At 47.9% G+C, this 12,475-nt stretch overlaps 2 protein-coding genes across 9 annotated transcripts in view; one reads left to right on the forward strand and one right to left on the reverse strand.

The window, feature by feature from the left end:
• The window catches only part of PKP4 (plakophilin 4), a 474,949-nt gene extending 468,155 nt beyond the window's left edge, over window positions 1–6,794 (reverse strand). For 7 of the 8 annotated variants that reach the window (XM_077447646.1, XM_077447645.1, XM_077447649.1 and 4 more), the window contains exon 1: window positions 6,607–6,794. The gene's annotated coding sequence lies outside the window, so the exon portion shown is untranslated. Of the gene's footprint in view, window positions 1–989; window positions 1,009–6,606 lie in introns of those variants that run through there. The other variant, XM_077447643.1, reaches the window with a different exon arrangement.
• A 94-nt stretch (window positions 6,795–6,888) lies between these two features.
• The window catches only part of CCDC148 (coiled-coil domain containing 148), a 416,154-nt gene continuing 410,567 nt past the window's right edge, over window positions 6,889–12,475 (forward strand). Inside the window, exon 1 of the mRNA XM_077447650.1 lies at window positions 6,889–7,050. The gene's annotated coding sequence lies outside the window, so the exon portion shown is untranslated. The remainder of the gene's footprint in view (window positions 7,051–12,475) is intronic.

Genomic DNA, 12,475 nt, shown 5'->3' on the forward strand with positions numbered 1-12,475 from the left:
AGCTGGCAGCACTGCAAGGGAAGGCAGAAGAGGATCCGTGTCTGCAATAAGACAGCACAGCTGTACCGCCTGGTCAGCAGGTGCCTGGGCCCCCCTTTGAACTGATGGGGTGTGAGCCCAGTACAAGAGGGCTGGCTGTACCGCCTTATAAGCAGCCCTGGTCATAATATACTACCATATATTTTTTTTGTCATTTTGGATTTTCGATTCATAAGGGTTACCTAATCTAGCAGATTACCAAGACACCTGCCACCAGTAAAATACACGTGTTGATATATTTTTTAATTTCAAACCCTGGCAGGCAGTAATTTTGTACCTTGGATGCTTCAGTTATCATTTGCATTGCTTAACTCACAGAACTGCACAAAAAATCCCACATATGACCAGCAACAGAGTTACATCTAAGATGACAGCAACAATGACTACAGTATATACCAGAACCTCATAACACTCATCACAGCATTCTCCCTACAATCTCAGAAGCCTCCAGCACATCAGCAGTGTCTACAGGTGCTTCCACAGTGGCACTCAGGCTGCATAAGGAACAGCTGATGTACAGTATTCACAATGATGCAAAATGAACTGTGAAATATTAGCAATGTGAAGGGCTGGCACATTTACGCTCAGTAAAAAATGAACCAGACGGCAATTTAACATAGTAGAAGTGACATGCAAGTAAAAAATAAAAATAAAAAATGCACAACACTCTTCATTAACTCTTTCAAAACCAGGAGGAGAATGTGACCTTCACAAAGATAAGAGAAATTTCAAAGGGGGGGGTTGAAATGGGGAGAAGGAAATGAGAAAAACACATAAGATGCTCTATGTTAGCTGGGGTTAACCTTCTGCTGCTGTAATCCTGCATCACATGTAAGCTCACTATAAAACAGGCACAGCATGATGTGAAGGTCTGCTATGTGCAATCTGTTGCAACTGAATCTTGCAATTCATTCTTAGCATTCCTGTCTTCAATATAGAAACATACACACCTGCCTAGTCATCAGCTGGGAGCAGCACCCTTCCTGTCTGCAAGGCAAAAAAAAAAAAAAAAAAAAAAAAAAAATCACACTGCTGCACTTGTATAGGGCTCGGTGTTCAACCATCACTGAATCTTACACAAGCCCCTCTAATCAAGGGAAGAACGAGGAGCAAATGAAGGGCATGGGGTCAATGCAGAACTCTCAAACCTAATCACAGGCAGCAGAGAGCTGTCAGATCTCATTGGGACACGCAGCCTAAGAAATCATCATGGCTAGCATATTGTGCAGTATTCAGTTGTGACCTTCATCATGAGGACTGGCTAGCTGAGTAGCTGCAAGCTACAGCGTGCAAGCTTTGGGATGAGGCTTGGCAAAGGCTAGCTTTGCTGCAGAAGGAGCTACTACTAAAAGTTAATATACTGTGAATGTAAGACGAGTAACCCATTCTCAGCCGATCTGGCATTCCACCAGGCCCATCAAACAGCAATCCAGCACAGTGGTCAAAACAAGGAGTTCAAACACAACACACATCTTTCCTTCTATAGTAGTGGAACTATATCCGCCACATTGAAGAAGATACTTTTTACAAACATGATACATTCAAAAAAGGTAAGCAAGAAGCTACAAATCAAGTATCACTTTTATGCATTACAAGTGTATCATTTCTAAACTTAGAAAAACAAAGTATTCACCAAACGTATAGAACAGAAATTTTTTATTTAAAAAAAAAAAATATATATATATATATATATTTCAGTTTCAGGGCATCTATGTACAGTATACTGATGCTCTTCAACTATGATTGTATAACAGATACATCCATCCTGGGATTTAGTGCAATCAATGGAAGACTGCTAGTTCATACTCCAGAAAGTATCCTCTAGCTAGCGCCATGCATGCCATATAAACACATCGAGTATGCCTGCTAACAAGTGTGTTTTACAAGAATATCCTTCAAGTATGTCTGTCCTCAAAGTCTCTGCAGGGTGGACGGTGGGTCAGGTCAGGTTGGAAATGGAAGGATGTGAACCTGCTCACCTACATATAAAATGCACCAGCAACACTTACTGCACACAAATACACATGCCCACTAGATACACCGCCAAGTATGAACACCCTTTAGAATTCTCCAGGATGATGCACTAGCCAGCAGGTATCATTTTCAACTCGTTTTACACTAGTCTGGTGCAAGAAAGGTGTATATGGAACCATGCAAGCATTACAGAAGAGGCACTCAGTCATATTGTGCCCCCTGTGCATTATGTTGTAGTCTGGGAACCAACTTGGCGTCTTGTTTTGGAAAAATTGGAAAATGTGATTGTAAGCAGAACCACACAGATAACGGATAGAACTTCTGGTGAAGGCTGAACTTTATCTTGGTGTCCATGCACACAGATTGTGACATTAGAGGATAGTACAGAAAGTAGGCACACGAGATGCGTTTGTCAGGTAGTACCATTACAAGAAGCAGCTAGGCAATATCATACAGTCATGCTAACACAGGACATACTAATTATACAACTCAATTGAGTGATCACGTTAGCAGGTACAAGCACTGTGCCCCAGAAAGGTACAAGGACAATGTATTCGTAAGGTGGTGGCTCTGTCAGCCAGTCATGTATACAATGCAGCAATGGGTAACCTCTACCTGTCCAACTGGGGAGGAACTACATCTCACTATATACTGCTCCAGACTCTGCTGGCATTTTAGTCTTCAGCTGGAAGATGACCAGTTGTGACAAGTCTGCCAGAGGAAGTGTATCCTGCCATAGGGGTGAAATAAGGAGTACAGTGGTGTGTGTACGGGGCTAAGGGACTGATCTGTAACTGATCTATATACTCTGTACAGATGTCTGCAGACTGGAGTATATGGGCATGAGGGAACTCAAATTTCCAACACAGTGTAGGATGGTGTGATGTTGTGTGTGGTGGGATTAGTTTCTTTGTACTGTACATCTGTAGGAACACGCACAGGGCTGTGTAAACATTCATACATTTCCAGCACATCACAAAGACAGCAGTGTGAAGTAGTGTGCAATGGCGGGCTCCTCAGTGTGGCTGTGTCACCGGGGATTGGGACAACTCATTGTAGTATAGTGCCCTGTATTGTACTAGACTTTGTGGGGGTCTACCATACTATAAGGTCAGTGCACTGCACCATAGCAAGCAGAAGGGACAGTGCCATGTACTGGGGTAGGTGAACCCTATTATAATAGGTGCCCAGCAGTGTTGTGTAGCACAGCAGGCTGAGGTATATGTGATGGGTAGAGGGGGATGCCTTCATACAGTCAGCATACTGCATGGACTATAGAGTATAATGCTGGATGTAGAGTAACCCCCCCCCCCCCCCCAATCCTACTACACTGCATACTCATCACAGAGATGCGTAGCTCAGCGTATTGAGTGTGTAGGGTGACAAACCAACTTCAAACACTCAGGGCCCAGTACAGTGTACTGGATGGGTGTAGGGTGAGAGACTCTCCTCCTAACACAGTGTGTGTGGGATCAGAGGGGTCACCTTCAAGCACAATGTACATGTAGGATGAGGGATCTTCTTCTACCACAATATACAGCGGTGTGTAGTGTGAGGGGTCTCTTAGCAAAGTGTACTGATTTGGGATTAAGGTGAAGTGGTCTCCTTCAAGCACAGCGTATTAAACTGTGTAGAATGACAGGTCTCCTTCAAACACTCATTGCCCAGCAGAGTAGACAGAGGTGTGTATGGGGGGGGGGGGGGGGGGGTCTCCTTCCAGCACAGTGTGCTGTGGTGTGTCAGGGGAGGCTCTTCAAGCACAGTATCCTAAGGCACACATAGGATATGGGGTTCTCCTTCCAGCACAGAATAGTGAGGTTTGTGTAGTGTTAGGGGGGCCTTCTTTCCAGCACAGCATTTTAGGGTGTGCATGTATGATGAGGGGTCCTTTTTTTAAACACAGTGTACAGATGTGTGTGTAGGGTGAGGGGATTGCCTCCTAGCACAGTGAGGTGTGTGTAGGGTAAGGGGTCTCCTTCAAGGTATATCTTGTCTCCTAACACAATGTACAGATGGGTGAGGAGGTCTCCTAGCACAGTGCAGTGAAGTGTTTTGTATGGTTAGGGGTCTCCTTTAAGACATGTTTAGGGTGAGGGGGTCTCCTAGCACAGCATACAAAGGTGTGTCTAGAGTGGTCTAGTAAAATGCACTGAAATGAGATTAGCGTGAGGGGGATCTCTTTCAAGCACAGTGGATTAGGGTTAGGGAACGTCCGTCAAGCAGTGTACTAAAGTGTATGTAGGTTAAGAAACTGTCTCTTAGCACAGTGTATTAGGGTGTTTGTGTAGGGCGAGGGGTCTCCTAGCACAGTGTACTGAGATGTGATTACTGTGAGGAGGTCTCCTTCCAGCACAACATATTAGGGTGTATGTGAAGGGCGAAGGGTCGCCTGTTAACATAAGAATAGAGTCTAGTAAGTGGACTTCTTCCAGCACAGTGTACTCAGATGTGTAAGGTCAGGGGGGTCTCCTTCCAGCACAGTATACTGAGGTGTATGTATGGTGTTTGGTCTCCCAGCACAGTGTACTGAGATGCAATTAGAGTAAGGTCTCCTTCCAGCACAACATATTAGGTTGTATGTGTAGAGTGAGGGGTCTCCTGTTAACAGAATACAGAGTTAAGCTTAGTGTAAGGGGTCTCCTTCCAGCACAGTGTACTCAGGTGTGTAAGGTCAGGGATCTCCTTCGAGCACAGGGCCTGAGGCCTATGTAGGGTGAGTGGGGTTTTCCTTCCAGCACAGAGCATTAGACTGTTCATGAAGGATGAGGGGTCTCTTTCCAAAACAGTGTACTGAGGTGTGTTTAGGGCAAGGGGTCTCCAGCTAGCACAGTATACAGAGGCGTCTGAGGGGATTATGGCAAGGGGGTGTTCTTCTACCACAGTGTGGTGAGGTGTGCGTGGTAGGGTAAGGGGTCACCTTTCAAGCAGGTGGGGGGGGGGGTCTTCTAGCACAGTGTACAGGAGTGTGTGTAGGGGGAAAGTGGATCTTCTAGCAGTGTACAGATGAGGTGAGGGGGTGTTCTAGCACAGTACACTAAAGTGGGATTATGGCGAAGGGGTGTCCTAGCACAGTGTACAGATGTGTGTGTAGGGTGAGGGGGTGCTCTCCTAGCACAGTGTATTGAGGCGATATTAGGGTGAGGGTGTCTCCTTACAGCACAGTGTACAGATGTGTGTAGGGTAGGGTGGGGTGGGTGCTCTCCTAGCAGTGTATTGAGGTGGGATTAGGGTGAGGGCGTCTCCTTACTGCACAGTGTACGTGTGTGTAGGGTGAGCGGGTCTCCTCCTAGCACAATGTTCTGAGATGGGTTTATGCAAGTGAGATGTTCACCTAGCACAGTGTACTGAGGTGGGTTTAGGGTGAGGAGGTCACCATCCAGCACAGTGTGTGTGTAGGGTGATGGGGTCTCCTCCTAGCACAGTGTTCTGAGATGAGATTATTGCCAGGGGGTGTCCTAGCACAGTGTATTGAGGTGTGTGTAGGAAAAGGGGTCTCCTTTGAAGCGGGGGTCTTCAAGCACAGTGTACAGAGGTGGGATAATGGCGAGGGGGTGTTCTCTTAGCATAGTATGTGTAGGGGGGGGGGGGGTCTCCTAGCACAGTGTTCTGAGATGAGATTATTGCAAGGGGGTGTTCTTCTAGCACAGTGTACTGAGGTGGGATTAGGGTGAGGGAGTCTCCTTACAGCACAGTGTACATGTGTGTGTAGGGATCTCCCAGCACAGTGTTCTGAGATGAGGTTACTGTAAGAGGGTGTCCTTCTAGCACAGTGTGGTTAGGTGTGTGCAGGATAAGGGGGTCTCCTTTGAAGTGGGGGGCATTCAGCACAGTGTGATGAGATGAGATTAGATTATGGTTGGGGGGGGGGGGTGGTCCTCTAGCACAGTGTGGTGAGTTATGTGTATGATAAGGGGGTCTCCTTTGAAGTGGGGGGGTGATTTACCAGCACAGTTTTATGAGATAAGATTATGGGGGGGGGGGGGGGGGTTCCTGTAGCACAGTGTGGTGAGGTGTGTATAGGATAAGGGGGTTTCCAGCACAGTGTTCAGAGATGAGATTATGGTGGGGGGGGTGTGTAGGATAAGGGGGAGGGTGTTCCTGTAGCACAGTGTGGTGAGGTGTGTGTAGGATAAGGGGGAGGGTGTTCCTGTAGCACAGTGTGGTGAGGTGTATGTAGGATAAGGGGGAGGGTGTTCCTGTAGCACAGTGTGGTGAGGTGTGTGTAGGATAAGGGGGAGGGTGTTCCTGTAGCACAGTGTGATGAGGTGTATGTAGGATAAGGGGGAGGGTGTTCCTGTAGCACAGTGTGGTGAGGTGTGTGTGTGGAGGATAATGGTCTCTCTCTCCTTTGCAGTGTTTTCCCAGCACAGTGTATTTGTACAGTGAGTCTCGCCTCCTCCATGTGCTGTCTACGTATAGGAGTCCCCCTCACACACTTGGTGTATACGGTGAGGTGTGTTGTAGGTCGGTGGGTCTCCTCAGCTCTCCTCACACACTTGGTATATATAGAGAGGTATATGGGATTGTCGGTCCTCCCCGTCCAGCACACGTCTCCCTCCCGAACTCCTCTCAGTGACAGTCCGGCGCTCTTACCTGCCGGCTCAGCTCTCCCCGTCCTCCGGGCTCCACAGCCTCATGTGTGTCCACAGCCAGCGGCGGCCCCTCTCCCTCCCGGGACGGGCTCTTACCCCGTGTCCATGGTGCGGGAGCTGACTACCCTCTGCCGAGCACACCGAGCCAGCACCGCCGGGCTCCCAAGCCTCGTGACGTCACGGCGCAGCCGCTCTTTGCCCGACCTGCCATTGGGGGAAGCCAGCCCGCCCAGGAATCCCATTGGAAAACCCACTGGATCCGAATGAGCCAATGGGAAGCGGGCCCTCCGTTGCCTGAGTTACCGATGCTGTTGATTAGGAGGAGGCGTGGCCTTCTGTGTCTACAGCGCAAATTGATCCCGAACCTATCGCGACAGGTGATATTGATCGTCACTTTTATCTGAACAATTCGCCCGGCAAGGTCCAGTGTGATCGCCTAGTCCGTGTAAGTAGTGAGGGGGGCGATGATATAGCAGGGGACTGGAGGAGAGATCCTTTAAGAATCAGGATGATGACCCCCAGGGCAGTCTTCATATCACTTTATATTCACTTCTACATTGGTGTTATGATAGCTTTATACTCCAAAGTGAAGATACAGTCAGTGCTGACATCACCATTCTAAAAATGCTGGTTTCCTGACAGCCATCCCCATTGGGGAGATTTCCCTTCACTTCCTGTTCCCAGGGCCTGTGCTGGGCGATATAGGCAGACGTCTAGGGTGCAGCCATTGCAGCTGGTCTGCTGATGTTCCCTATCGGGGACAGTCCATACACATGTAGAACACGCATATGAAAACGGTGTTCAAACCACAAATGTGAGGTATCACCGCAATTGGTAGAGCAAGAACAATAATTCTAGCCCTAGACCTCCTCTGTAGCTCAAAAGTGCAACCTGTAGAATTCTTTAAATGTCGCCTATGGAGATTTTTAAAGGTAAAAGTTTGTCGCCATTCCACGAGCGGACGCAATTTTGAAGCATGACATGCTGGGTATCAATTTACCCAGCGTAACATTATCTTTCACAAGTTAAAAAAATGGGCTAACTTCACTGTTTGCTTTTTTTTTTTTTATTCAAAAAAGTGTATTTTTCCCTAAATAAAGTGCGCTTGTAACACCGCTGCGCAACTACGGTGTGGCAGAAAGTATTGCAACAACCGCCATTTTATTCTCTAGGGTGTTAGAAAAAAAATGTGTAATGTTTGGGGTTTCTAAGAAATTTTCTAGCACAAAAACCTGTTTTTAAATTGTAAACAACAAATCTCAAAAAGAGGCTCAGTTCCTTAAGTGGCTAGGGACCCTGATGTAAGGGGAGAACTTTGGGGACCCTAATGAAAGGGGTAAACTCTGATGTAAGGAGGTCAGTCCCGGAAGTCCCAGGCCTAAAGCTGTGTAAGAGGTCCCAAAATTTCTGATGGGTACCCTGTTCCCCACACACTGTGTCAATGTTTCGCTTACTGCTTCAGGATTGGATGATGTTAGCTGGAGACGAAGCCAACTTCAGCCAATCTGCGAAGAAGAAGTATCCAGCCAATGAGGTGCTGCACAAGCCGTGCTGTTCATAACATCACTTCCTCCCAGCTCCCCAGTCAGTCTCCATATGGAGCTAACGTTGGCAAGGAGATGAGAAAGCTTCCCTGTACAGGCGGCATGTGCAGCCTTTATTTTTTTTTGGGTGGGGTTGCAAGTAGCTGGTCTTGGCTGGGGAGCATAATAGTCTAGCACTGGCCCTGCCTGTCCCTTAGCCACAACAAGAAGTGAGAGGAAATCTACACTTGTCACCAGAACAAGTGTACCCATCCGAAGATTTACCCTCTTTTTCTGCTCTGGTGACAACCCCAAATTTGGTGTTTTCTTTTTTCACTTTCAATGATAATGGTAAACAGGGAAAATAGAGGGTGAATCTACCTAATGGAGAAACTGACAGCAATAAAATCCTGACATGTTCTAATGCTTCTCCACTAGCACTGTAAAATAAGAAGTAGTACATTCTTTGGTGGTCTGTGTCTTGAAATACCGCCTTTGTACTGCTCTCCAGCCACTGCAGGTATTCAACCTCTTGGATTGGTTAAAAACCTGTGTCCTCCTGCCACACACAATGGTTCCTCCCACAGCCCTGTACGTCCTGTAGTGATGTACTGAAGGATCCTGCAGGAGAAATTACAGCATGCAGAGGGGGGAGCTGGTACTCTCGCCGCTTGAAGGGAGCAGTGAAGCTGCGGCATTTGCAGACATTGGCCTCTGGAAGGCGATGTATAGTGCTTCTTCTTTAACAGCACTGGTCTTATTATTGTAAGCTTGTCCACACCGTCTCTATTGAGCTGTGCTGATCTGCATAGTTCAATGGTGACCAAATGCAAGAACACATAGAAAATAATTGTTTTCTATGTGCCCTGTACCCACCATAACACTAAATCAAGATGAGTTGTGCTGCATTGCACACATGTCATCACACAGCTTGGTCACTGTTCTGGGGGTGTTGAGTAGGCACACTCCCAACACAAACAATGGACTCCCGCTATACGCATGTAAGTGCCATCTCTGCATTAAAGCCAACTGCCGTGCTGCCATATATATGCACAAGGGGATAATATTTGTTCTGAAGAAATTCTTTTTCTGAATAAGTACATACCGTAATTACAAATATCAGGAAGAATACTTTACATCAGGCATGTCCAAAGTCCAGCCCAGGGACCAATTGCGGACATGGCCCGGTTTCATACGGCCCACTAGTAATTTGTATATATATATATATATATATATATATATATATATAATTTTGTGGCCCCGTCTTTCGCTGGGGGGAGCACAAAAGATATATACTGTATTTATCTTTCCTCCGAGGGGACAGGGAAAGGGCGGGATGAGTGCCGTCAGATTACATACAGGAGAATCTCCTGTTTTCTTGGCGGCCTCTGTAATAGTCCCATCTCATGGGCTGGCATTTCTGTCTATCATAAGAGGTGGGACTTTGTATTAAAAAGACCGCAGAGTAAACAGGAGATTCTCCTGTATGTAATCTGTTTGCGCTCGTACCACCCCCCTCCCTGTCCCCTGCAAGACTGGAGATGGGCATGGATCAGGCTGCACTGATGACAATGGTGAGGCTGCATTCATGGCAATGCTGAGGCTGCATTCATGGCAATGCTGAGGCTGCATTCATGGCAATGCAATGCTGAGGCTGCATCCATGGCAATGCTGAGGCTGCATCCATGACAATGCTGAGGCTGCATCCATGGCAATGCTGAGGCTGCATCTATGGCAATGCTGAGGCTGCATCTATGGCAATGCTGAGGCTGCATCCATGGCAATGCTGAGGCTGCATCCATGGCAATGCTGAGGCTGCATCCATGGCAATGCTGAGGCTGCATCCATGGCAATGCTGAGGCTGCATCCATGGCAATGCTGAGGCTGCATCCATGGCAATGGCGAGGCTGCATCCATGGCAATGGCGAGGCTGCAGATGCCGCATTGATGAGCACTCACCCTTATGCTTCACAGTTCTTTATTTAAAAAAAAAAAAAATTCTGAAAATCTTCCCTCTTAAAGTGAAGTTATACGCCAATAAATATAGTATATCCAAATAACACCCCAAGCTCATCCTTAGACTCTTCACTAGTGATGGACGAACTTCCGACGGGATGTTTCGCGAATGCGGACCGCGAACGCGGCCGCTAGTTCGCGAACCGTAACGTTCGCGGTGGGCCCCATTGACTTCAATGGGAGGCGAACTTTGCAAACCTACAGGTCAAATTTGCAGCCACAAAATAATTAATAACTGTGCAAACAAAGTCCCACCACATGGCCAATGACATAACACATGTATGAGGTGAATCTGGGATCGACAACTACAAGCATTCTTTTTTTATATGTGAAATTGTTGTGACAATTCAGGACTGTGGAGCGCATGAAGGCAATGGAGGAGAGGGTGCAGGAGATGATCACCAGCAGCGTGACATACAGCAATGACACCTGCACCGTGATAGAGTGATCTGAAAACAGCACCGTGACATAAAGCACTAACACCAGCACCGTGACATACAGCACTGACAGCAGCACCGTGATAGAGAGCACTGACATCAGCAGCGTGACATACAGCAATGACACCTGCACCGTGATAGAGTGATCTGACACCAGCACCGTGATGGAGAGCACTGACATAAGCAGCATGACATAAAGCACTAACACCAGCACCGTGATATACAGCACTGACAGCAGCACCGTGATAGAGAGCACTGACATCAGCAGCGTGACATAAAGCACTCGCACCAGCACCGTGATATACAGCACTGACACCAGCACCGTGATATACAGCACTGACACCTGCACCGTAAGCAGCCCCAGGAGGAAGTCAGCATAGCACAGGGATGGTGGGAGCCCCTCATAATGAGCATAGCACAGGGATGGTGGGAGCCCCTCATAATGAGCATAGCACAGGGATGGTGGGAGCCCCTCATAATATGCACAGCAGAGGTACAGGCCCAGGAGGAAGTCAGCACAGCACAGGGATGGTGGGAGCCTCTCATAATAAGCAGCCCCAGGAGGAAGTCAGCACAGCACAGGGATGGTGGGAGCCCCTCATAATAAGCAGCCCCAGTAGAAATATGACACCGCTCAACCTCTTCAAAGAGGAGGGTACGGGCATATAGTACGGTGTGCTTTTTGTTGGACAAGGAAGTGAGCCAAATGAAGAAAGAAGGTCTGTGTGCTCGATTAAAAAAATTGTTTATAGACATATACATGGTCTACTGGTCACATGTGTTGAATTCCTCCGAGATCCATGCCTTATTCATTTTTAGAAATGTGAGGTAGTTAACACTGTTGTGAGCTAGGCGAGTACGCTTATCGGTCATGATCCCCCCTGCTGCGCTGAATGTCCTTTCGGACAGGACACTGGACGAGGGGCAAGCCAACAGTTCGATTGCAAATTGGGCAAGCTCTGGCCAGAGGTCAAGCCTGCCCACCCAGTAGTCCAGGGGTTCATCACTCCTCAGAGCGTCCACATCAGCCATAAACCCGATGTAGTCGGACACCTGACGGTCTAGGCGTTCCCTGATGCTGGATCCGGATGACACCTGTCGATGGGTCAGCTGAAAGAATGACCTCATATCTGAAGTCACCAACACATCTTCAAACCGGCCTCTTCTTGCAGGCGCTGTTGGATTGGTACCCGCAACTCCTTCTCTGGGAGTGGGAATTGCTCCTCTGCCAGCGCACGCAAAAGTAGAATGCAGCATTTTTCGAAGCAAGGCCTGGAAGTGCTCCATTCTGACAGCCCTCTGTGACGGTTACATTTCCACCATTTTGTGTTTGTACCGGGGGTCTAAGTACGTTGCCACCCAGTACTGGTCCTTGACCCTTATGCTTTTTATACAGGGGTCCCTATTAAAACACTGGAGCATGAAGGCCCCCATTTGCACTAAACTGGAAGCGGTGTGGTGGCCTGGCTCCTGCTCATCATCCAGGATAATGTTGTCCTCTTCATTCTCCTCTCCCCATCCACGCACAACAACAGGGATCCCAGAAAGGTTTAAAGCATGCTCTTCTTGCTCCTCCTCATCCGCCCCGGCACCATCCTCCTCTGACTCCTCTTCAGACTCCTGTTGTTGACTTGTCTCAGATAGAGTAGCCCCCCCTGGGAATTCATCCAGCATTGCGACTTCCTCATCTTCCCGCTCCTGCTCCTCCACAGCTTGATCAATGACACGACACAATGCACGCTCCATAAAGAAGGCATAAGGTACCATGTCACTGATGGCGCCATGGCTGCGACTGACCAGTTTGGTGATCTCCTCAAATGGCCGCAGAAGTCTGCATGCGTCGCGCATGAGCAGCCACTGGCGCGGTGAAAAAAAAACAGCTCCCCAGAACCTG

The sequence above is a fragment of the Lithobates pipiens genome, unplaced genomic scaffold (genome assembly GCF_037356315.1).
Source record: "Lithobates pipiens isolate NorthernLeopardFrog02 unplaced genomic scaffold, aLitPip1_a1.2 Scaffold_22, whole genome shotgun sequence".
NCBI lineage: Eukaryota > Metazoa > Chordata > Amphibia > Anura > Ranidae > Lithobates > Lithobates pipiens.